The 26,185-nt window shown below is 50.1% G+C and overlaps 1 long non-coding RNA gene and 1 pseudogene across 1 annotated transcript; both read left to right on the top strand.

Annotated features, from left to right (window-relative positions):
- Positions 1–26,185, top strand: part of LOC122940399 — a 130,922-nt pseudogene that overhangs the window by 82,269 nt on the left and 22,468 nt on the right.
- On the top strand, positions 9,241–22,111 carry LOC122940482. Its single transcript, XR_006390307.1, has 3 exons — positions 9,241–9,303; positions 21,800–21,925; positions 22,055–22,111. It is a non-coding gene; the product is annotated as an uncharacterized LOC122940482 (long non-coding RNA).

Here is a 26,185-nt window from a genome sequence, read left to right as displayed (position 1 = left end):
CTTGTCTCTGGAGAGTTTGACAGTGATCCTAGCTTCCCATCATCCTGCCACCCCCAGTACTGTGCCCGTTGTGCTCCCCAATACTATACTGCAGAAACAGATACCCCCCTGAGGATATGAGCACCACACAGATAGTGCCCCCCAATACTATACTGCAGAAACAGATACCCCCTGAGAATATGAGCACCACACAGATAGTGCCCCCCAATACTATACTGCAGAAACAGATACCCCCTGAGGATATGAGCACCACACAGATAGTGCCCCCCCAATACTATACTGCAGAAACAGATACCCCCTGAGGATATGAGCACCACACAGATAGTGCCCCCCCAATACTTATAGGCAAACAGTGCAGAAAACAACAGCTTCGCCGAGCAAATAGAGTCCCTGACACTAATAGTGCAAACAGAATGTCCGCCTAAATAATGCTGCTAAGCTGATACTGTGCCAGGGTGCCCCCCAATACTATACTGCAGAAACAGATACCCCCTGAGAATATGAGCACCACACAGATAGTGCCCCCCCAATACTATACTGCAGAAACAGATACCCCCTGAGGATATGAGCACCACACAGATAGTGCCCTCCAATACTATACTGCAGAAACAGATACCCCCTGAGAATATGAGCACCACACAGATAGTGCCCCCCCCAATACTATACTGCAGAAACAGATACCCCCTGAGGATATGAGCACCACACAGATAGTGCCCCCCAATACTATACTGCAGAAACAGATACCCCCCTGAGGATATGAGCACCACACAGATAGTGCCCCCCAGTACTATACTGCAGAAACAGATACCCCCTGAGGATATGAGCACCACACAGATAGTGCCCCCCAATACTATACTGCAGAAACAGATACCCCCTGAGGATATGAGCACCACACATATAGTGCCCCCCAATACTATACTGCAGAAACAGATACCCCCTGAGGATATGAGCACCACACAGATAGTGCCCCCAGTACTATACTGCAGAAACAGATACCCCCTGAGGATATGAGCACCACACAGATAGTGCCCCCCAGTACTATACTGCAGAAACAGATACCCCCTGAGGATATGAGCACCACACAGATAGTGCCCCCCAATACTATACTGCAGAAACAGATACCCCCTGAGAATATGAGCACCACACAGATAATGCCCCCCAGTACTATACTGCAGAAACAGATACCCCCTGAGGATATGAGCACCACACAGATAGTGCCCCCCAGTACTATACTGCAGAAACAGATACCCCCTGAGGATATGAGCACCACACAGATAGTGCCCCTCCAATAATTATTTACACAAAGTGCTGTAAAAAATAACTTTGTTCAGCAAATGGAGTAAACAGAATGTCCGCCTAAATAATGCTGCTAAGCCGATACTGTGCCAGGGTGCCCCCCCACTGTACTAGTGCTCCCAAATGTCCCATCAATAGAAATCATTATCTTAGTAGTACTAGTGCCCCCAACAGTAATAATGCTCCCATAGTATTCATTAGAGTAGTACTGTATTAGAATGTATTGGCTCTGATGAGCCAAAGTTATTGCTTTGCAAAGTGTCGCGAGACTTCATGTAATAACTTCATAAATTGATTTCTACTGTAAAAAAACATTTCCGGAACTCGGGTTCGGTTCCAAGTGGTACGTACAGTATCGAAACAAAGTTTTATGCGAATCGACTTCGGATATTTCATCCAAAGTCGATTCGCTCATCCCTCGTGTTCATGCTTCCCATAGTCTCTCAGTTGTAATAAAGTTCCACATAATGCCCCGGTAGTAATAATTCTCTTTCTAATATGTGCCAGTAGAAAAAGTACCCCTTATAATGTGCGCCAGTACAAATAATGCCCCGTTGTGTGGCAGTAAAAAAATACCTCCTCTTAGTGCCTCTAGTAGAGACAATGCCCCATAGTGCACCTCATAATGTGTGCCAATGCCCCTACTATGTGCCAGTACAAAAATACTTTCTTAGTGCCCCCAATTGTCCCCATTGTATATGTATTGCACATGTAGAGGCACTCGTTATATATTTATGTACATGTAGTCGGGGACTACCGGTTGCCTGCTCTTGACATGTGCATTCTTTATTGTTGGTATTTTATTTTATTTGATAAAATTTAACTTTTATTGGTTATTTATTTTAATAAATTGTGAGCACTTTCATCTAACCTACTGACTATCTCCACGGCAGACCCTTAGTGTGCTGGATTATTTATTGATTTTTATTTTTTCCCCCCTCTGTTCTGATGCTAGCTTAAAAAAGCTGTGGCAGATTATTCTAAGACTGGCTGAACAAGGTGGCCTCTGTATGTGCTCTGTTGTCTCCGCCACTGCTGGCTAGCTTTCCAGTGTCTATACTTGCAGGCACTTTGTGACATTTGCGGAGCTCGTTGCTGTGATGGCAGCTATGGAGTCGCTTCACTTCTCTGCTCACTGGACGCTCTCTGTTACTTTCTCCGTTTCTGATAGCGCCGCAGTCACTGTCTATGCTGCCTAATAGCTACTCGGTAGCTTTCACACTAAAGCTGGGCCTGCTGTGATCTAAACTGTAAGGAAATATTCTTATCTTTCCCTTATATTGTACCTGAGGTACAAGACTTCGGTATTCAGCTTGACTTGATTCCTAATATCTGGCCAGAGAGAATGATTATGAAATAAGACACAGTGTTGTGTAGTTTCAAAATCACTCTGAGTTTATTATGGATCTCTTAGACATATATAGTCCTGAATGACATGATGTTTAAGTGAACCAGTAACACGCGTCTTAGTCAGCTACGCATTTCAGTTATCTTATCGTTTATTAGAGTCCAAGGCTATATGTGACATGTGAGCAAAACCTCTTAGTGGCAGTTTTTCAAGAACTTTGACCGCTACGTGTTCGTGTATTAATGTATAGATCATGATGAAATATAAGCTTATATAAAAAATAGGCTTTGGACTGTAATAGAACCCTTCATAAACACTAACTAATCGCTGCCCCCCGACATGTTTCGCCATATACATGGCGTCTTCAGGGGATCGGGCAGTCTGCACAGAGGTGCAACTAATATATCCAACACCGGCCACCTCTGTGCAGACTGCCCGATCGCTCTGTGACTGCTCTGCCGCTCTCCACTATATCCTCCCTCACTGCGCAGCCGCTGTCTTCTAGAACAGCACAAGCTCTCGCCCCTCTCACACACATATCAGATGGATGGAGGCGGCCGGGCCTGCAGGGTGCGCTCTGCTTCACTGTGTTAGAGACAGCTGCGGGTCCTGGAGTAACATCCGGGCGATAGAGTTACCCCTAAACATCTCCTGAGCGCACACAGAGCCCCGATACCAGATTACATCGCCGGCTCTGCTACATGGACATGACAGAGACTCTGCTGTAGTAACTGAACATTACACATACACAGCTCTGCTACATGGACATGACAGAGACTCAGCTGTAGTAACTGAACATTACACATACACAGCTCTGCTACATGGACATGATAAAGACTCTGCTGTAGTAACTGAACATTACACATACACAGCTCTGCTACATGGACATGACAGAGACTCAGCTGTAGTAACTGAACATTACACATACACAGCTCTGCTACATGGACATGATAAAGACTCCGCTGTAGTAACTGCACATTACACATACACAGCTCTGCTACATGGACATGACAGAGACTCAGCTGTAGTAACTGAACATCACACATACACAGCTCTGCTACACGGACATGACAGAGACTCAGCTGTAGTAACTGAACATTACACATACACAGCTCTGCTACATGGACATGACAGAGACTCAGCTGTAGTAACTGACCATCACACATACACAGCTCTGCTACATGGACATGACAAAGACTCCGCTGTAGTAACTGTACATTACACATACACAGCTCTGCTACATGGACATGACAGAGACTCAGCTGTAGTAACTGAACATCACACATACACTGCTCTGCTACATGGACATGACAAAGACTCAGCTGTAGTAACTGAACATCACACATACACTGCTCTGCTACATGGACATGACAGAGACTCAGCTGTAGTAACTGAACATTACACATACACAGCTCTGCTACATGGACATGACAAAGACTCAGCTGTAGTAACTGAACATTACACATACACAGCTCTGCTACACGGACATGACAGAGACTCAGCTGTAGTAACTGAACATTACACATACACAGCTCTGCTACATGGACATGACAAAGACTCTGCTGTAGTAACTGAACATTACACATACACAGCTCTGCTACATGGACATGACAGAGACTCCGCTGTAGTAACTCACCATTACACATACACAGCTCTGCTACATGGACATGACAAAGACTCAGCTGTAGTAACTGAACATCACACATACACGGCTCTGCTACATGGACATGACAAAGACTCCGCTGTAGTAACTGAACATTACACATACACAGCTCTGCTACATGGACATGACAGAGACTCCACTGTAGTAACTGAACATTACACATACACAGCTCTGCTACATGGACATGACAAAGACTCCGCTGTAGTAACTGAACATTACACATACACAGCTCTGCTACATGGACATGACAGAGACTCCGCTGTAGTAACTGAACATTACACATACACAGCTCTGCTACATGGACATGACAGAGACTCCGCTGTAGTAACTGAACATTACACATACACAGCTCTGCTACATGGACATGACAGAGACTCCGCTGTAGTAACTGAACATTACACATACACGGCTCTGCTACATGGACATGACAGAGACTCAGCTGTAGTAACGGAACATTACACATACACGGCTCTGCTACATGGACATGACAAAGACTCAGCTGTAGTAACTGAACATTACACATACACAGCTCTGCTACATGGACATGACAGAGACTCAGCTGTAGTAACTGAACATTACACATACACAGCTCTGCTACATGGACATGACAGAGACTCCGCTGTAGTAACTGAACATTACACATACACAGCTCTGCTACATGGACATGACAGAGACTCCGCTGTAGTAACTGAACATTACACATACACAGCTCTGCTACATGGACATGACAAAGACTCAGCTGTAGTAACTGACCATTACACATACACAGCTCTGCTACATGGACATGACAAAGACTCCGCTGTAGTAACTGAACATTACACATACACAGCTCTGCTACATGGACATGACAGAGACTCAGCTGTAGTAACTGAACATCACACATACACAGCTCTGCTACATGGACATGACAAAGACTCCGCTGTACTAACTGAACATTACACATACACAGCTCTGCTACATGGACATGACAGAGACTCCGCTGTAGTAACTGAACATTACAAATACACAGCTCTGCTACATGGACATGACAAAGACTCAGCTGTAGTAACTGAACATTACACATACACAGCTCTGCTACATGGACATGACAAAGACTCAGCTGTAGTAACTGAACATTACACATACACAGCTCTGCTACATGGACATGACAGAGACTCAGCTGTAGTAACTGACATTACACATACACAGCTCTGCTACATGGACATGACAGAGACTCAGCTGTAGTAACTGACATTACACATACACAGCTCCGCTACATGGACATGACAGAGACTCAGCTGTAGTAACTGAACATTACACATACACAGCTCTTCTACATGGACATGACAAAGACTCCGCTGTAGTAACTGAACATCACACATACACAGCTCTGCTACATGGACATGACAAAGACTCAGCTGTAGTAACTAAACATTACACATACACAGCTCTGCTACATGGACATGACAGAGACTCAGCTGTAGTAACTGAACATTACACATAGACAGCTCCGCTACATGGACATGACAGAGACTCAGCTGTAGTAACTGAACATTACACATACACAGCTCTGCTACATGGACATGACAGAGACTCAGCTGTAGTAACTGAACATTACACATACACAGCTCTGCTACATGGACATGACAGAGACTCAGCTGTAGTAACTGAACATTACACATACACGGCTCTGCTACATGGACATGACAGAGACTCCGCTGTAGTAACCGAACATTACACATACACAGCTCTGCTACATGGACATGACAGAGACTCAGCTGTAGTTACTGAACATTACACATACACAGCTCTGCTACATGGACATGACAGAGACTCCGCTGTAGTAACTGAACATCACACATACACAGCTCTGCTACATGGACATGACAAAGACTCCGCTGTAGTAACTAAACATTACACATACACAGCTCTGCTACATGGACATGACAGAGACTCAGCTGTAGTAACTGAACATTACACATACACAGCTCTGCTACATGGACATGACAGAGACTCAGCTATAGTAACTGAACATTACACATACACAGCTCTGCTACATGGACATGACAGAGACTCAGCTGTAGTAACTGAACATTACACATACACAGCTCTGCTACATGGACATGACAGAGACTCAGCTGTAGTAACTGAACATTACACATACACAGCTCTGCTACATGGACATGACAGAGACTCAGCTGTAGTAACTGAACATTACACATACACAGCTCTGCTACATGGACATGACAGAGACTCCGCTGTAGTAACTGAACATTACACATACACAGCTCTGCTACATGGACATGACAGAGACTTAGCTGTAGTAACTGAACATTACACATACACAGCTCTGCTACATGGACATGACAGAGACTCAGCTGTAGTAACTGAACATTACACATACACAGCTCTGCTACATGGACATGACAGAGACTCAGCTGTAGTAACTGAACATTACACATACACAGCTCTGCTACATGGACATGACAGAGACTCAGCTGTAGTAACTGAACATTACACATACACAGCTCTGCTACATGGACATGACAGAGACTCAGCTGTAGTAACTGAACATTACACATACACAGCTCTGCTACATGGACATGACAGAGACTCAGCTGTAGTAACTGAACATTACACATACACAGCTCTGCTACATGGACATGACAGAGACTCAGCTGTAGTAACTGAACATTACACATACACAGCTCTGCTACATGGACATGACAGAGACTCAGCTGTAGTAACTGAACATTACACATACACAGCTCTGCTACATGGACATGACAGAGACTCCGCTGTAGTAACTGAACATTACACATACACAGCTCTGCTACATGGACATGACAAGACTCAGCTGTAGTAACTGAACATTACACATACACAGCTCTGCTACATGGACATGACAAGACTCAGCTGTAGTAACTGAACATTACACATACACAGCTCTGCTACATGGACATGACAGAGACTCAGCTGTAGTAACTGAACATTACACATACACAGCTCTGCTACATGGACATGACAGAGACTCAGCTGTAGTAACTGAACATTACACATACACAGCTCTGCTACATGGACATGACAGAGACTCAGCTGTAGTAACTGAACATTACACATACACAGCTCTGCTACATGGACATGACAGAGACTCAGCTGTAGTAACTGAACATTACACATACACAGCTCTGCTACATGGACATGACAGAGACTCCGCTGTAGTAACTGAACATTACACATACACAGCTCTGCTACATGGACATGACAGAGACTCAGCTGTAGTAACTGAACATTACACATACACAGCTCTGCTACATGGACATGACAGAGACTCAGCTGTAGTAACTGAACATTACACATACACAGCTCTGCTACATGGACATGACAAAGACTCAGCTGTAGTAACTGAACATACACATACACAGCTCTGCTACATGGACATGACAGAGACTCAGCTGTAGTAACTGAACATTACACATACACAGCTCTGCTACATGGACATGACAGAGACTCCGCTGTAGTAACTGAACATTACACATACACAGCTCTGCTACATGGACATGACAAAGACTCAGCTGTAGTAACTGAACATTACACATACACAGCTCTGCTACATGGACATGATAGACTCAGCTGTAGTAACTGAACATTACACATACACAGCTCTGCTACATGGACATGACAGAGACTCAGCTGTAGTAACTGAACATTACACATACACAGCTCTGCTACATGGACATGACAGAGACTCCGCTGTAGTAACTGAACATTACACATACACAGCTCTGCTACATGGACATGACAGAGACTCAGCTGTAGTAACTGAACATTACACATACACAGCTCTGCTACATGGACATGACAGAGACTCCGCTGTAGTAACTGAACATTACACATACACAGCTCTGCTACATGGACATGACAGAGACTCAGCTGTAGTAACTGAACATTACACATACACAGCTCTGCTACATGGACATGACAGAGACTCCGCTGTAGTAACTGAACATTACACATACACAGCTCTGCTACATGGACATGACAGAGACTCAGCTGTAGTAACTGAACATTACACATACACAGCTCTGCTACATGGACATGACAAAGACTCCGCTGTAGTAACTGAACATTACACATACACAGCTCTGCTACATGGTCATGACAGAGACTCCGCTGTAGTAACTGAACATCACACATCCACAGCTCTGCTACATGGACATGACAGAGACTCAGCTGTAGTAACTGAACATTACACATACACAGCCCTGCTACATGGACATGACAGAGACTCAGCTGTAGTAACTGAACATTACACATACACAGCTCTGCTACATGGACATGACAGAGACTCCGCTGTAGTAACTGAACATTACACATACACAGCTCTGCTACATGGACATGACAGAGACTCAGCTGTAGTAACTGAACATTACACATACACAGCTCTGCTACAATGGACATGACCAAAGACTCAGCTGTAGTAACTGAACATTACACATACACAGCTCTGCTACATGGACATGACAAAGACTCAGCTGTAGTAACTGAACATTACACATACACAGCTCTGCTACAAGGACATGACAAAGACTCAGCTGTAGTAACTGAACATTACACATACACAGCTCTGCTACATGGACATGACAAAGACTCAGCTGTAGTAACTGAACATTACACATACACAGCTCGCCTCTGCTGCACACACCCATACAACTCTAGGGAAAGGCATATTACACAGCTTGCTTGCAAATACATACAGCTCCGCTATACAGCCATTACACACATACAGCACTGCTACATAAACATTACACACATACAGCTCATCCATATAAACATTACAGCTCTGCTACATACAGACTGGAATTACAAACTGCACAGCAGAGCCCTGCATACACAGAGCGGATAGACCAGGTCATGTGATCTCCATGACTCCTCCCACACATGATCACATGGTCGTGACATCATCACAGGTCCTTCACTTCCTCCTGCAGCACAGAGGAGGACACGCTCCGTCCAGGTAAGAGGAGCGCTCACCGGCTCCGCACCTGTAAGGCCTGTTCAGACCTGCGTTATAGATGCAGCACGGAGCGGCCTTCAGGACCTTTACACCTTCCCAAACCTCCCAACGGCGTATTCCCACATTGCGGCCCCCCCCAGTAGTATGCCCACAGTGTGCCCCCCCCAGTAGTATGCCCACAGTGCCCCCCCAGTAGTATGTCCACATTGTGGCCCCCCAGTAGTATGCCCACATTGCGACCCCCCAGTAGTATGCCCACATTGCGGCCCCCCCAGTAGTATGCCCACATTGCGGCCCCGCAGTAGTATGCCCACATTGCGGCCCCGCAGTAGTATGCCCACATTGCGGCCCCCCCAGTAGTATGCCCACATTGCTTCCCCCCAGTAGTATGCCCACATTGCGGCCCCCCCAGTAGTATGCCCACATTGCGGCCCCCCCCCAGTAGTATGCCCACATTGCGGCCCCCCCAGTAGTATGCCCACATTGTGGCCCCCCCAGTAGTATGCCAACATTGCGGCCCCCCCAGTAGTATGTCCACGGTGTGCCGCCCCAGTAGTATGTCCACGGTGTGCCGCCCCAGTAGTATGCCCACGGTGTGCCGCCCCAGTAGTATGCCCACGGTGTGCCGCCCCAGTAGTATGCCCACGGTGTGCCCCCCAGTAGTATGCCCACGGTGTGCCCCCCAGTAGTATGCCCACGGTGTGCCCCCCAGTAGTATGCCCACGGTGTGCCCCCCAGTAGTATGCCCACGGTGTGCCCCCCAGTAGTATGCCCACGGTGTGCCCCCCCAGTAGTATGCCCACGGTGTGCCCCCCCAGTAGTATGCCCACGGTGTGCCCCCCCAGTAGTATGCCCACGGTGTGCCCCCCCAGTAGTATGCCCACGGTGTGCCCCCCCAGTAGTATGCCCACGGTGTGCCCCCCCAGTAGTATGCCCACGGTGTGCCCCCCCAGTAGTATGCCCACGGTGTGCCCCCCCAGTAGTATGCCCACGGTGTGCCCCCCCAGTAGTATGCCCACGGTGTGCCCCCCCAGTAGTATGCCCACGGTGTGCCCCCCAGTAGTATGCCCACGGTGTGCCCCCCAGTAGTATGCCCACGGTGTGCCCCCCCAGTAGTATGCCCACGGTGTGCCCCCCCAGTAGTATGCCCACGGTGTGCCCCCCAGTAGTATGCCCACGGTGTGCCCCCCCAGTAGTATGCCCACGGTGTGCCCCCCCAGTAGTATGCCCACGGTGTGCCCCCCCAGTAGTATGCCCACGGTGTGCCCCCCCAGTAGTATGCCCACGGTGTGCCCCCCCAGTAGTATGCCCACGGTGTGCCCCCCCAGTAGTATGCCCACGGTGTGCCCCCCCAGTAGTATGCCCACGGTGTGCCCCCCCAGTAGTATGCCCACGGTGTGCCCCCCCAGTAGTATGCCCACGTGTGCCCCCCAGTAGTATGCCCACGGTGTGCCCCCCCAGTAGTATGCCCACGGTGTGCCCCCCCAGTAGTATGCCCACGGTGTGCCCCCCCAGTAGTATGCCCACAGTGTGCCCCCCCAGTAGTATGCCCACAGTGTGCCCCCCCAGTAGTATGCCCACAGTGTGCCCCCCAGTAGTATGCCCACAGTGTGCCCCCCAGTAGTATGCCCACAGTGTGCCCCCCCAGTAGTATGCCCACAGTGTGCCCCCCCAGTAGTATGCCCACAGTGTGCCCCCCCAGTAGTATGCCCACAGTGTGCCCCCCCAGTAGTATGCCCACAGTGTGCCCCCCCAGTAGTATGCCCACAGTGTGCCCCCCCAGTAGTATGCCCACAGTGTGCCCCCCCAGTAGTATGCCCACAGTGTGCCCCCCCAGTAGTATGCCCACAGTGTGCCCCCCCAGTAGTATGCCCACAGTGTGCCCCCCCAGTAGTATGCCCACAGTGTGCCCCCCCAGTAGTATGCCCACAGTGTGCCCCCCCAGTAGTATGCCCACAGTGTGCCCCCCCAGTAGTATGCCCACAGTGTGCCCCCCCAGTAGTATGCCCACAGTGTGCCCCCCAGTAGTATGCCCACAGTGTGCCCCCCCAGTAGTATGCCCACAGTGTGCCCCCCCAGTAGTATGCCCACAGTGTGCCCCCCCAGTAGTATGCCCACAGTGTGCCCCCCCAGTAGTATGCCCACAGTGTGCCCCCCCAGTAGTATGCCCACAGTGTGCCCCCCCAGTAGTATGCCCACAGTGTGCCCCCCCAGTAGTATGCCCACAGTGTGCCCCCCCAGTAGTATGCCCACAGTGTGCCCCCCCAGTAGTATGCCCACAGTGTGCCCCCCCAGTAGTATGCCCACAGTGTGCCCCCCCAGTAGTATGCCCACAGTGTGCCCCCCCAGTAGTATGCCCACAGTGTGCCCCCCCAGTAGTATGCCCACAGTGTGCCCCCCCAGTAGTATGCCCACAGTGTGCCCCCCCAGTAGTATGCCCACAGTGTGCCCCCCCAGTAGTATGCCCACAGTGTGCCCCCCCAGTAGTATGCCCACAGTGTGCCCCCCCAGTAGTATGCCCACAGTGTGCCCCCCCAGTAGTATGCCCACAGTGTGCCCCCCCAGTAGTATGCCCACAGTGTGCCCCCCCAGTAGTATGCCCACAGTGTGCCCCCCCAGTAGTATGCCCACAGTGTGCCCCCCAGTAGTATGCCCACAGTGTGCCCCCCCAGTAGTATGCCCACAGTGTGCCCCCCCAGTAGTATGCCCACAGTGTGCCCCCCCAGTAGTATGCCCACAGTGTGCCCCCCCAGTAGTATGCCCACAGTGTGCCCCCCCAGTAGTATGCCCACAGTGTGCCCCCCCAGTAGTATGCCCACAGTGTGCCCCCCCAGTAGTATGCCCACAGTGTGCCCCCCCAGTAGTATGCCCACAGTGTGCCCCCCCAGTAGTATGCCCACAGTGTGCCCCCCCAGTAGTATGCCCACAGTGTGCCCCCCCAGTAGTATGCCCACAGTGTGCCCCCCCAGTAGTATGCCCACAGTGTGCCCCCCCAGTAGTATGCCCACAGTGTGCCCCCCCAGTAGTATGCCCACAGTGTGCCCCCCCAGTAGTATGCCCACAGTGTGCCCCCCCAGTAGTATGCCCACAGTGTGCCCCCCCAGTAGTATGCCCACAGTGTGCCCCCCCCAGTAGTATGCCCACAGTGTGCCCCCCCAGTAGTATGCCCACAGTGTGCCCCCCCCAGTAGTATGCCCACAGTGTGCCCCCCCCAGTAGTATGCCCACAGTGTGCCCCCCCCAGTAGTATGCCCACAGTGTGCCCCCCCCAGTAGTATGCCCACAGTGTGCCCCCCCCAGTAGTATGCCCACAGTGTGCCCCCCCAGTAGTATGCCCACAGTGTGCCCCCCCCAGTAGTATGCCCACAGTGTGCCCCCCCAGTAGTATGCCCACAGTGTGCCCCCCCCAGTAGTATGCCCACAGTGTGCCCCCCCCCAGTAGTATGCCCACAGTGTGCCCCCCCCCAGTAGTATGCCCACAGTGTGCCCCCCCCCAGTAGTATGCCCACAGTGTGCCCCCCCCCAGTAGTATGCCCACAGTGTGCCCCCCCCCAGTAGTATGCCCACAGTGTGCACCCCCCCAGTAGTATGCCCACAGTGTGCCCCCACCGTAGTATGCCCAAGGTGCGGCCCCCCGGTAGTATGCCAACAGGCAGACCCGCACGGCAATGGAACAAGGTTTGTTGGGCAAATGCAATATATTTATTGTTGTTTATTATTTTTTTATATTGCATTTGCCCAACAAACCTCGTTCCATTGCCGTGCGGGTCTGCCTGTTGGCATACTACCGGGGGGCCGCACTGTGGGCATACTACTGGGGGGCACACTGTGGGCATACTACTGGGGGCACACTGTGGGCATACTACTGGGGGCACACTGTGGGCATACTACTGGGGGGCACACTGTGGGCATACTACTGGGGGGCACACTGTGGGCATACTACTGGGGGGCACACTGTGGGCATACTACTGGGGGGCACACTGTGGGCATACTACTGGGGGGCACACTGTGGGCATACTACTGGGGGGCACACTGTGGGCATACTACTGGGGGGCACACTGTGGGCATACTACTGGGGGGCACACTGTGGGCATACTACTGGGGGGCACACTGTGGGCATACTACTGGGGGGCACACTGTGGGCATACTACTGGGGGGCACACTGTGGGCATACTACTGGGGGGCACACTGTGGGCATACTACTGGGGGGCACACTGTGGGCATACTACTGGGGGGCACACTGTGGGCATACTACTGGGGGGCACACTGTGGGCATACTACTGGGGGGCACACTGTGGGCATACTACTGGGGGGCACACTGTGGGCATACTACTGGGGGGCACACTGTGGGCATACTACTGGGGGGCACACTGTGGGCATACTACTGGGGGGCACACTGTGGGCATACTACTGGGGGGCACACTGTGGGCATACTACTGGGGGGCACACTGTGGGCATACTACTGGGGGGCACACTGTGGGCATACTACTGGGGGGCACACTGTGGGCATACTACTGGGGGGCACACTGTGGGCATACTACTGGGGGGCACACTGTGGGCATACTACTGGGGGGCACACTGTGGGCATACTACTGGGGGGCACACTGTGGGCATACTACTGGGGGGGCACACTGTGGGCATACTGGGGGGCACACTGTGGGCATACTACTGGGGGGGCACACTGTGGGCATACTACTGGGGGGGCACACTGTGGGCATACTGCCTGTTGGCATACTACTGCGGGCATACTGCCTGTTGGCATACTACCGGGGGGCCGCACTGTGGCCATACTGCCTGTTGGCATACTACGGGGGGCCGCACTGTGGCCATACTGCCTGTTGGCATACTACTGCGGGCATACTGCCTGTTGGCATACTACCGGGGGGCCGCACTGTGGCCATACTGCCTGTTGGCATACTACTGGGGGGCCGCACTGTGGCCATACTGCCTGTTGGCATACTACTGGGGGCCGCACTGTGGCCATACTGCCTGTTGGCATACTACCGGGGGGCCGCACTGTGGCCATACTGCCTGTTGGCATACTACCGGGGGGGCCGCACTGTGGCCATACTGCCTGTTGGCATACTACCGGGGGGGCCGCACTGTGGCCATACTGCCTGTTGGCATACTACCGGGGGGGCCGCACTGTGGCCATACTGCCTGTTGGCATACTACCGGGGGGCTGCACTGTGGCCATACTGCCTGTTGGCATACTACCGGGGGGCCGCACTGTGGCCATACTGCCTGTTGGCATACTACCGGGGGGCCGCACTGTGGCCATACTGCCTGTTTACCATTGACTCACCTGTATATTTAGGTCTTCACCTCGCTGTTGGGTGATTGGTCGGTCATTGTACCCAGTATTTCCTCTTGATCCATACATACATGTTTACCATTGACCTGTGTGCTACCCCAGGGTGGCGCCTTTTCTCTGCTCCCATTCACTCTGTAAATGGCACCATATTTACCTGCTCCATTACTTATGTATATCTTTTCATCATGTCTAAATAAAGCATATTATTACTTTCTGGTACTGTGAGCTCCATTTTTGGGTATTTTTGCTATTATACTCGGGAGCTTGTACCGAGTTACAAATCACGGGTGTCCTTTGTGGCTATATTGGGTGGGCACTGACTTCACCCTCCATTGGGATGCCCTGGGTTTTTCTGACTTTTGCTCTGCTTAAGGGTCCATTCACACGTCCATGTGTGTTTCCACGCATTTTGCAGACCGCACATCTCCGGCACTTAATAGAAAAGGCCTATTCTTTTCTGCAATTGCGAACTAGAATAGGTAATGTTCTATTTTTTTCGGGATCGGAATTGTGGACCCGGTTGTGCTGGTCCACATTTCCGGATCCGGGCAGCACATCGTGCGGCCCCATAGAAATTAATGGGTCCGCCATTCCGGAACGGCATTGCGGACGTGTGACTGGAGCCCTGACCCTGTTGTACCCACATAACCTGTATCTGTAACCTCAGACCGCTGTATATTCTCTGTGGATGTTGTGTTATATCTAGTGCGCCCTTAAGGCGATTAAATATATAAATTAATCTTGTGCTGTCTTGTATCTCGATCACGAATCCCCACGTCCGTGTTTCGGCCTAGTTATAAGCTACCGCGGGTTGGTATCAAAATCAAATCAAAATTTTGGTAACGCAACAACCCTACCCCTATGTAAATAACATCTCCCCCCTCAACATTCAGTCCCATGTAAATAACATAATCCCCTCCCCAAGCACCATGAGCGGATTGGCCACAGACCTTACAGGGAAATTTCCCATTGGTCTGATGCCCAAGGGGCCCCCTGAGCCCTCCTCAGGCCGGCCAGTGGAAGTTTTTGGGGATGTATTTTGTGCTGATGGGGGCAGTATTTTGTGAGGGACTATGGTATTTGGCTCTGTTGGGGTGGTATAACGTGCCACAATATGGTATTGCCAGCCCTACCTACTTGTGTTGGCCCTGCCTTCCATCAATTTGGACCCAACTACAAAACGGGGCCACTTTTAGTATTTTTTCCAGGACCACTTGAAAGGGAACCTGTCATCAAATAGTGACAGAAATGCTGATTTCCGCGGTGTGTCACTCATGAGCTAAAAGTAAGTGGTTGCCGAGAACCAGCCTCATAATCATTGCAGCCCAGGCCTAGAAAAGAGTCCCGGCCACCTGAGAAGAGTCCTGGTTATACATAATCTCCTGCTGATGATTGTCCGTTCTCTCCTAGAGAGAGGGAGAAAACTCAGTATTAGACGGTCAGTCATCAGCAGGTGGGTGGGGAGAGTATGTATTTATGAATAACCAGGACTCTTCTCAGGTGGCCGGGACTCTTTTCCAGGCCCAGTCTGCAATAATTGTGATGTTGGTTCTCGGCAACCACTTACTTTTAAATGACAGACCCCTGCAATCAACTCACCTTTTCTCCATTTTATACTGCCGTTTAGTATGGGCAGCAAAAAGTTGATGACAGGTTCCCTTTATGTTCCCAATGCGTCTCCGCCAGCCACCATCAACATACAGTCCCATGTAAATAACATCATCTGCTCTCCAGCCACCTCCAAAACACAGTCCCATGTAAATAGCATCACCCTGCCCCAGCCACCTACAACATGCAGTCCCATGTAACTAACATCACCCCTTCAACATTCAGTCCCATGTAAGTAGCATCACTTCACCCCTCTCCAACATACAGTCCCATGTAAATAACATCATCTGCTCTCCAGTTGATTGACTTTCGAGTTCTCAGTGTCCCGTAAATCCCGCGCCTGCGCCGTTCAGTTTAGTATTCGGCGCAGTGAGGGAAGGGCGCGCTCCTGGTGCCGGCTTCCTCACTGCCCTTGCGTCGAAGGAAGGAAGCCGGCAGCAGGAGCGCGTCCTTCACTCACTGCGCCTGCGCCAAATACTAAACTGGACGGCGCAGGATTTACAGGACACTAAGGAGAGCTTGAAAGTCAATCAACTGGACCTGGGCGTGCCAAAGGGTGCGTAGACCGAGCCTCTAGGTGCTGAAGCCACGCCCTAATAGCACCTAGAGGCTCATTAGCATATTATAGAAGTCTTTATTTCAAGAGAACGGCGTCAGGCAGGGGGTTAGAAAGCACACGGTTATGTACTGCTAATATCAGTCAGCTACATCACCTTATTTCTCATGACAGAAACCCTTTAATGACCGCTGTATTTCCTCATGCTGCTTGTTAAAAATAAATCTATTAAACTACAACATCTGTGAGGTCCTGAGGAGCTGCCAAAAACCAAATCTGCCAACCCAACGTCTGTCTAGATAGTAATAATAATCTTTATGTATCGCCAACATATTCCGCAGCGTTTTACAATTACCCGGAGAACACAGGACCTGTAGAATCCTCCACTGCTCCAGCACTGAGGCTCCTGTGCAGGGCCAGCGTCATAACTGGCATCCCCGGGCAAGTGCCGGGGCCTAATGCTCCTGGGGGGGCCCACTGAGCTGCTATGAGCACTTCCATTAATACAGATGGGAGCTCTCACTGCTTTCATTTCACTTACGCAGTACCCCTTTGGTGGGGCCCTCTGAGCTGCAGAGACACTGGACACGCCCCCTCTACACTGGACACGCCCCCTCTACACTGGACACGCCCCCTCTACACTGGACACGCCCCCTCTACACTGGACACGCCCCCTCTACACTGGGCACACCTGCCTGAGGAGAGAGACCGGAGGGCTGGAGCTGTGAGTGAGTCTGCACTGTGACTGTCTCTTGTCTGTGGGACAGAAGGGGGGGGACTCTTTGATCGGCTGCTGCTTCATTCTATTTAGTTGTGTTACTGTTTCATTAAGCAGTTTGCCTCCATGATACCTGCCCCCCCCCCCCCCACCCCCACATATCCTGTCCTATCTCATCCTCATGGGGCCCCTGCTGTCTCCTTTCCTCCCTCATGTATCCAGAGCTCCTGTTTCACCCTCCTATCTCCTGTTGCTGCCCTGCACAGACCTCCTGCCCCTACTTGTATGAATCCCCCTCAGAGCCCCTTCCCCCTACTTGCTGTGTCCACCCCTCCTGTCCACCCAGGGCCCCTGTCTCACTCCTCTGCCTCTCATTATGGTGGCATCTGAACAGCATTCACCATAAGGACCTTCTAACGTCACAGGGTCATGTGACTGTGCCCCCCACCCCGTACTGTGCCCCTTTATACCCTGCATTGTAGGGATCGACCGATTATCAGATTTACCGATATTATCGGCCGATATTCAGGATTTTGAACACTATCGGTATCGGCATCTATTTTGCCGATATTCCGATAGTGTATGGGGAACACAGATCGCGCTGCTGACAGCGCTCTCCGTGTTCCCCTTAGCAGCACAGGGGAGAAGGAGGCAGTGTCTCCTCCCCCTGTGCTGCTGCTGCCGCTGCCGCCAGTGAAAGGACAGGGGACAGGAGGAGGGGAGGAGCTATGGCCACTGCTCCACCAATGAAGATTAATCTATCATTCATTCATATACAGGAGGCGGGAGCTGCAGGATCACATAGCCGGCTCCCGACCTCTATGAGCAATAGCTGCGATCTGCGGTAGTTAACTCCTCAGGTGCCGCGGATCGCAGCTACTGCTCATAGAGGTCGGGAGCCGGCTATGTGATCCTGCAGCTCCCGCCTCCTGTATATGAAATAAGCTTCATTGGTGGCGCAGTGCGCCCCCCCAAGCCCCCCAGTATCAGACATTGGTGGCGCAGTGCGCCCCCCCCCCAAACCCCCCAGTATTAAGCATTGGTGGCGCAGTGCGCCCCCCCTCCCCCCCAGTATTAAGCAGTGGTGGCGCATAGGGCCCCCCCACCCCAGACGCAGTGCGCCCCTCCACAGGATCCCCTCTCCCTTGCTCCTCCGATCGGAGCCCCAGCAGTGTAATGCTGGGGCTCCGATCGGTTACCATGGCAGCCAGGACGCTATTGAAGCTATCATCAGGGTGAATAGGACAAGGGTTCTAGTCCCTAAGGGGGCTAAAAGTTAGTTAAAAAAATAAAAGTTACAAAAAAAAATAATAAAAACACCAAAATATTAAATATAAATGAAAAAGAAAGATTTACAAAAAAAATACACATTAACAATAAACATTAATTTTCAGCAGATTTGTGGGAATTTTTTTATTTTTTTTCAAAAATGAAAATTTCCAGAATATCGGTATAAATTATCGGCTATCGGCCTGAAAGTTCACAAATTATCGGTATCGGTATCGGCCCTAAAAAATCTATATCTGTCGATCCCTACTGCATTGTGCCCTCCTACCACACCCTGTGCAGTGCCCCTAGTCATTCCCTGTACTGTGCCCTCTTATACCCTTTTATCCAGTCACTGTATGGTGGTTTTATCATTGTATGGCAGTGTTATCACTATATGGTGGTGGTATCCAATAACTGCATGGCCATAACTTTATCCCCTTCCATGCCCACACCACTTTTTTTAGACCTGGCATGAGCGGGAAAAGATACAGATTGCGGTGCTAAGGACCTTTGCGCCACAATCTGTGTCAGAAATACGCCTAATATAGACGTATTTCTATATAATAAATGACCCCCTAATTGTATTATTATTCGGGGGTAGGGCTAATATCTTTATATTATATAGATTCTAGTGTATTATACTGTGCCCTGTATTTCCCTGTACAAAATGATCCTTGGGAAGCACAGTCCTCACCCCTGACCACCAGGACCAGGCAGGGCTCTGTCAGTACATGGTGGCCTCCCCTCTCCGCCACGCTGCTCCGCTGTGTACTGGTGCTTATTCTGACACTATAGCTGGGTTTACATCCCATTTGTGCCATCCATTTAATATATACCAAAAATATATGCGTTAACAGATGCCTCAGACTGATGCCGTACAGTGGCGTCCGTTCACCATACAATCCTCAGACTGATGCCGCACAGTGGCGTCCGTTCACCATACAATCCTCAGACTGATGCCGCACAGAGGCGTCCGGTCACCATACAATCCTCAGACTGATGCCGCACAGAGGCGTCCGTTCACCATACAATCCTCAGACTGATGCCGCACAGTTGCGTCCGTTCACCATACAATCCTCAGACTGATGCCGCACAGTGGCGTCCGGTCACCATACAATCCTCAGACTGATGCCGCACAGTGGCGTCCGTTCACCTTACAATCCTCAGACTGATGCCGCACAGTGGCGTCCGTTCACCTTACAATCCTCAGACTGATGCCGTACAGAGGCGTCCGTTCACCTTACAATCCTCAGACTGATGCCGCACAGTTGCGTCCGTTCACCATACAATCCTCAGACTGATGCCGCACAGTGGCGTCCGTTCACCTTACAATCCTCAGACTGATGCCGTACAGAGGCGTCCGTTCACCTTACAATCCTCAGACTGATGCCGTACAGAGGCGTCCGTTCACCTTACAATCCTCAGACTGATGCCGCACAGTGGCGTCCGTTCACCTTACAATCCTCAGACTGATGCCGTACAGAGGCGTCCGTTCACCTTACAATCCTCAGACTGATGCCGCACAGTGGCGTCCGTTCACCTTACAATCCTCAGACTGATGCCGCACAGAGGCGTCCGGACACCATACAATCCTCAGACTGATGCCGCACAGAGGCGTCCGTTCACCTTACAATCCTCAGACTGATGCCGCACAGTTGCGTCCGTTCACCATACAATCCTCAGACTGATGCCGCACAGTGGCGTCCGTTCACCATACAATCCTCAGACTGATGCCGTACAGAGGCGTCCGTTCACCATACAATCCTCAGACTGATGCCGCACAGTTGCGTCCGTTCACCATACAATCCTCAGACTGATGCCGCACAGTTGCGTCCGTTCACCATACAATCCTCAGACTGATGCCGTACAGAGGCGTCCGTTCACAATACAATCCTCAGACTGATGCCGCACAGAGGCGTCCGTTCACCTTACAGTTCCATTGTAAAAAAACATATACGTTGACGTATGCATTTTTTACTTGACTCTGCAGGATACAAAAACGTGGAGTGCTGCACATTTGTATACATCAAACCGATAGGAAAAACGTGATGTGAACACACATTGGGGGGGAGGGGGGCGTACTAAAATTGGCTGTGGGGCCCAGTCAGTTCTAGCTACATCACTGCACATCTCCTCCTCTCCTCCAGGCCTGGCTCACTGCTGCAGCGGGCCGCCGGAGAGAAGGAGTGCAGGGAGCTGCGGTTAGTGAATGACAGGACCACCAGCTCCCCTGCAATGATAGGTATGTGAGGGGGCCACTGGGGGGTCATTCATCACACTGTGAGGGCCCCTTACATAGTATAATGACCCCAAGTGTCCCCCATTTAGTATAATGATCACCAATGACCCTCCATTCAGTATAATGACCCCCAGAGCCCCCTCCATACAGTATTCCCCCAGTGTGGGGGCTACTGGGGGTCATTATTCTGAATGGGGGCGACTGGGGGTTATTATTCTGAATGCAGGGCCACAGGTGGTCATTATACAGTGGGGGGGGGGGGGATTGGGGGTTCATTATACTGTGTGAAGGGCCACTAGTAGTCATTATACTGTATAGGGGCCACTGGGGGTCATTATACCGTGTGGGAGCCACAGGGGGACATGTCAATGTAAAAAAATGCCTCATGGGGGCCCACTGGGATTTATCGCCCAAGGGCCCACATGAACCTGGAGCCGGCCCTGCTGCTGTGGTCTCCTTCAGTCTGTTTACATCACTGCAACGACAATATTGGTCGGAGCTCTGATAGCGGTATGTATGTCACCTGACCATTGAGGCCTAGGATGGTCTATGGTGGTCAGGTGCTGTTCATACTGGCATCACTGATGATGTCTTCTATTGGCTGTAGGGTCATGTGAAGGTGTGACATACCATGAAACTGCCTTGACCTCACACATGTTTCGATCCATATAAAAAGAGAGAACACAACATCTACACTTTATTATCTCCTCCGATGTCTCCTCTTATCTCCAGTTATTGTATTTTACATGGGATTTTGTAGGATTTTACATAGTCTCATCTTCTCTCCATTCAGGTTTCTACAATATAGAATCTCACTGGATATATTGTTGACCCGTCAAGGATGGATAGGGACAGGGACAAGATGGCGGAGAGTATAATAAATCTCACCCTAGAGATCCTTTTCCGGCTTACTGGAGAGGTGAGAGATTCTGATGATGTCACATTACATCATCTTCTCTATGTTACTAACAGGTGGACATGACTGGAGAGGTGAGGGACTCTGGAGATGTATGGAGTGATATTTATTACTGTGTCTCTCCATAACCAGGACTACACAGTAGTGAAGAAGACCTCTAGTGGGCGCTGTCAGGACCCTGTGTCTGAAGGATGGGGAAGAACCCTGAGCCCAATCATGGAGCCTCCACCTCACCCCCTGATACATGAGGAAATCAATAGAGAGAAGATCCTAGAACTCACCAACAAGATGATTGAGCTGCTGACTGGAGAGGTGACACTGCTGGGACATTATACAGGAACGCTATGAAGGGATCTGGGTGATGACTGTATCATTGTGTTGTCAGGTTCCTATAAGGTGTCAGGATGTCACCGTCCATTTCTCCATGGAGGAGTGGGAGTATTTAGAAGAACACAAAGTTCAGTACAAGGACATCATGATGGAGGATCACCGACCCCTCACATCACCAGGTAATAGACATGACTAAATACACCCGTCCTCTCATTATCTGTATGTAAGGGATGAATTCAGTCACTGGATGTGTTTCCTACAGTTAAGGAAGAGATAAGAACACCGGAGAGATGTCCCAGTCCTCTTCTTCTACAGGATGGGTCAGAAAAGCATTACAATGTACCACAGGATAATTCAGAAGAACATTACTATGTCCCACAGGATGATCAGGTAGATGGATATAAGGACATCATGATGGAGGATCACAAGCCTCTCATATCACCAGGTAATAGACTTGACTAAATACACACATCCTCTCATTATCTGTATGTAAGGAATGAATTCAGTCACTGGATGTGTTTCCTACAGTTAAGGAAGAGAGAAGAACACCGGAGAGATGTCCCAGTCCTCCTCTTCTACAGGATGGGTCAGAAAAGCATTACAATGTACCACAGGATAATTCAGAAGAACATTACTATGTCCCACAGGATGATCAGGTAGATGGATATAAGGACATCATGATGGAGGATCACAAGCCTCTCATATCACCAGGTAATAGACTTGACTAAATACACACATCCTCTCATTATCTGTATGTAAGGAATGAATTCAGTCACTGGATGTGTTTCCTACAGTTAAGGAAGAGAGAAGAACACCGGAGAGATGTCCCAGTCCTCCTCTTCTACAGGATGGGTCAGAAAAGCATTACAATGTACCACAGGATAATTCAGAAGAACATTACTATGTCCCACAGGATGATCAGGTAGATGGATATAAGGACATCATGATGGAGGATCACAAGCCTCTCATATCACCAGGTAATAGACTTGACTAAATACACACATCCTCTCATTATCTGTATGTAAGGAATGAATTCAGTCACTGGATGTGTTTCCTACAGTTAAGGAAGAGAGAAGAACACCGGAGAGATGTCCCAGTCCTCTTCTTCCACAGGATAATTCAGAAGAACATCACTATGATCCACAGGATGATCAGGTAGATGGATATAATGGCATCATGATGGAGGATCACAAGCCTCTCATATCACCAGGTAATAGACTTGACTAAATACACATGTCCTGTCATTATCTGTATGTAAGGAATGAATTCAGTCACTGGATGTGTTTCCTACAGTTAAGGAAGAGAGAAGAACACCGGAGAGATGTCCCAGTCCTCCTCTTCTACAGGATGGGTCAGAAAAGCATTACAATGTACCACAGGATAATTCAGAAGAACATCACAATGTGCCACTGGATTATCAGGTAGATGGAGATAAGGTCTCATGAAATGTTCCCTATGATCTGTAGAAGACTGTGAGGATCTTGTGTTCAGTCTTGTTTTATCCACCAGTATTACTGTATTTTTCGCCCTATAAGACGCACCGGCTCATAAGACGCACCTAGGTTTTTGGGGAGGAAAATAAGAAAAAAAATTTTTTTTAACCAAAAGGTGTGCTGTGTGTTTGGTGGGTTTGGAACGAATGGTGGTCTCTGGATGGCACTATTACTGGGGATCTGTGGATGACTGACACTGGTATGTGGGGGATCTGTGGATCACTGACACTGGTATGTGGGGGATCTGTGGATGACTGACACTGGTATGTGGGGGATCTGTGGATGACGGACACTGTTAGGGGGGATCTGTGGATGACGGACACTGTTATGGGGGGGATCTGTGGATGACGGACACTGTTATGGGGGGCATCTGTGGCTTGCACTATTACAGGGGGATCTGTGGATGGCATTGTTACAGGGGGGGGGGAATATATGTGCCATCCACAGACCCCCCCCCCCCCCAGCCCATAACAGTGCCATCCACAGACCCCCCCCCAGCCCATAACTGTGCCATCCACAGATCGCCCCCGCCGCCAGTATACTAAAATAAGATGTCATATTCAATTTATACTTATTAAACATGCCCCCTCAGTCCTATTTCTACCTTACATCCGAATCGCTGCTGTAGAATGCAGGCAGGCAGGACGGGCGGCCGGCGCGTCTCTTACTGACGTCACTTGCCTGCGCCTCCTGCTTCATTCATAAAGTAGGCGGCGCAGGCACGTGACAAGAGTTACGCTGCCGCCCGCCCGGCCTGAATTCTACTGCCGCGATTAGGATGTAAGTTAGTAATAGGACTAAGGGGGCAAGTTTAATAACTATTATTTGAAAATTACATCTTATATTAGTATACTGGAGCGGCGGGGCGGTGCTATACTACACTGACTGCACCGCCCCGCCGCTATTGCCAGCCCCCAGACCCTCCTCCCAGTCCCTCCCCGAGTCCCCGCTCACTGATCCATCGCTGCCAGCGATGAAAAACTGCACGCATTCGCCCCATAAGACGCAGGGGCATTTCTCCCCCATTTTGGGGGAAGAAAAAGTGCGTCTTATGGGGCGAAAAATACGGTATATGTCTTATCCTTGTATAATGAAAATGGTGGAGATGGCAGGATTACAGCTGACCGTAGACGTTACATGTCTGGTTCTTCTCACTATTTTCTGCTTGTACAGACTTTTAAGGTGGTCTCCTCTGTGAACTGCTGCAGATCTTTTGTGGTTGCATAAGAGTGGCACAACAGTTTTCTGAGCGGTCCTCAGCCGAGACCATGCAATAATGTAAATGGTTAACCATAGTTGTGCTCGGATTCTCAGTTGAACATGAACATCAGGAGATAAATGCATCATTATCTTGAAGGGTTTTGTAGTCTAGGGTGGCAGTACCAAAGCCATATCACGGATTCCATTCTAGCACATCTAGATACAAGTCACCCTTCTTACTTGCATAGAATATAATATTGGAAAAGCTGTGTATGATTATTTTCATCAGCACATAGCAGTAATCACTTATCTGTAAGCAGTACTCGCCATGCACTCAGCGGGCAGGCCGGCAGTGCACGTCACTTACTCAGTCACGCTCCGGCCCCGCACACTTCATTACTGAATGGTGAGTACTGCTTAGTGATAAGGGATTACTGCAAGTTTAGCAAAGCAGTACTGCCAGGGGCTGCTGTATGCACTTTATATGTGATGGCTGCTATGACTAGGGCCCAATGTTATGGCGTCAGATCCCCTATAACACTGTCCTCTACAGAACCCCCCCCCCCCCCATAACACTGTCCTCCACTGACACCTCCCCCCCCCCCATAACACTGTCCTCCACAGATCCCCCTTATAACATTGTCCTCCACAGATCCCCCTTATAACACTGCCCTCCACAGATCCCCTATAATACTGTTCTCCACAGATCCCCCTATAACACTGCCCTCCACAGATCCCCCTATAACACTGTTCTCCGCAGATCCCCCTATAACATTGTCCTCCACAGATCCCCCTATAACACTGCCCTCCACAGATCCCCCTATAACATTGTCCTCCACAGATCACCCTATAACACTGCCCTCCACAGATCCCCCTATAACACTGCCCTCCACAGATCCCCCTATAACAGTGCCCTCCACAGATCCCCCTATAACATTGTCCTCCACAGATCCCCCTATAACAATGCCCTCCACAGATCCCCCTATAACATTGTCCTCCACAGATCCCCCTATAACACTGCCCTCCACAGATCCCCCTTATCACATTGCCCTCCACAGATCCCCCTATAACACTGCCCTCCACAGATCCCCCTATAACACTGCCCTCCACAGATCCCCCTATAACACTGCCCTCCACAGATCCCCCTATAACACTGCCCTCCACAGATCCCCCTTATCACATTGCCCTCCACAGATCCCCCTATAACACTGCCCTCCACAGATCCCCCTATAACACTGCC

The sequence above is a fragment of the Bufo gargarizans genome, chromosome 6, assembly GCF_014858855.1.
Source record: "Bufo gargarizans isolate SCDJY-AF-19 chromosome 6, ASM1485885v1, whole genome shotgun sequence".
NCBI lineage: Eukaryota > Metazoa > Chordata > Amphibia > Anura > Bufonidae > Bufo > Bufo gargarizans.
The sequence above is the reverse complement of the archived record's forward strand: the minus strand, read 5'-3'. Positions and strand labels throughout refer to the sequence as shown.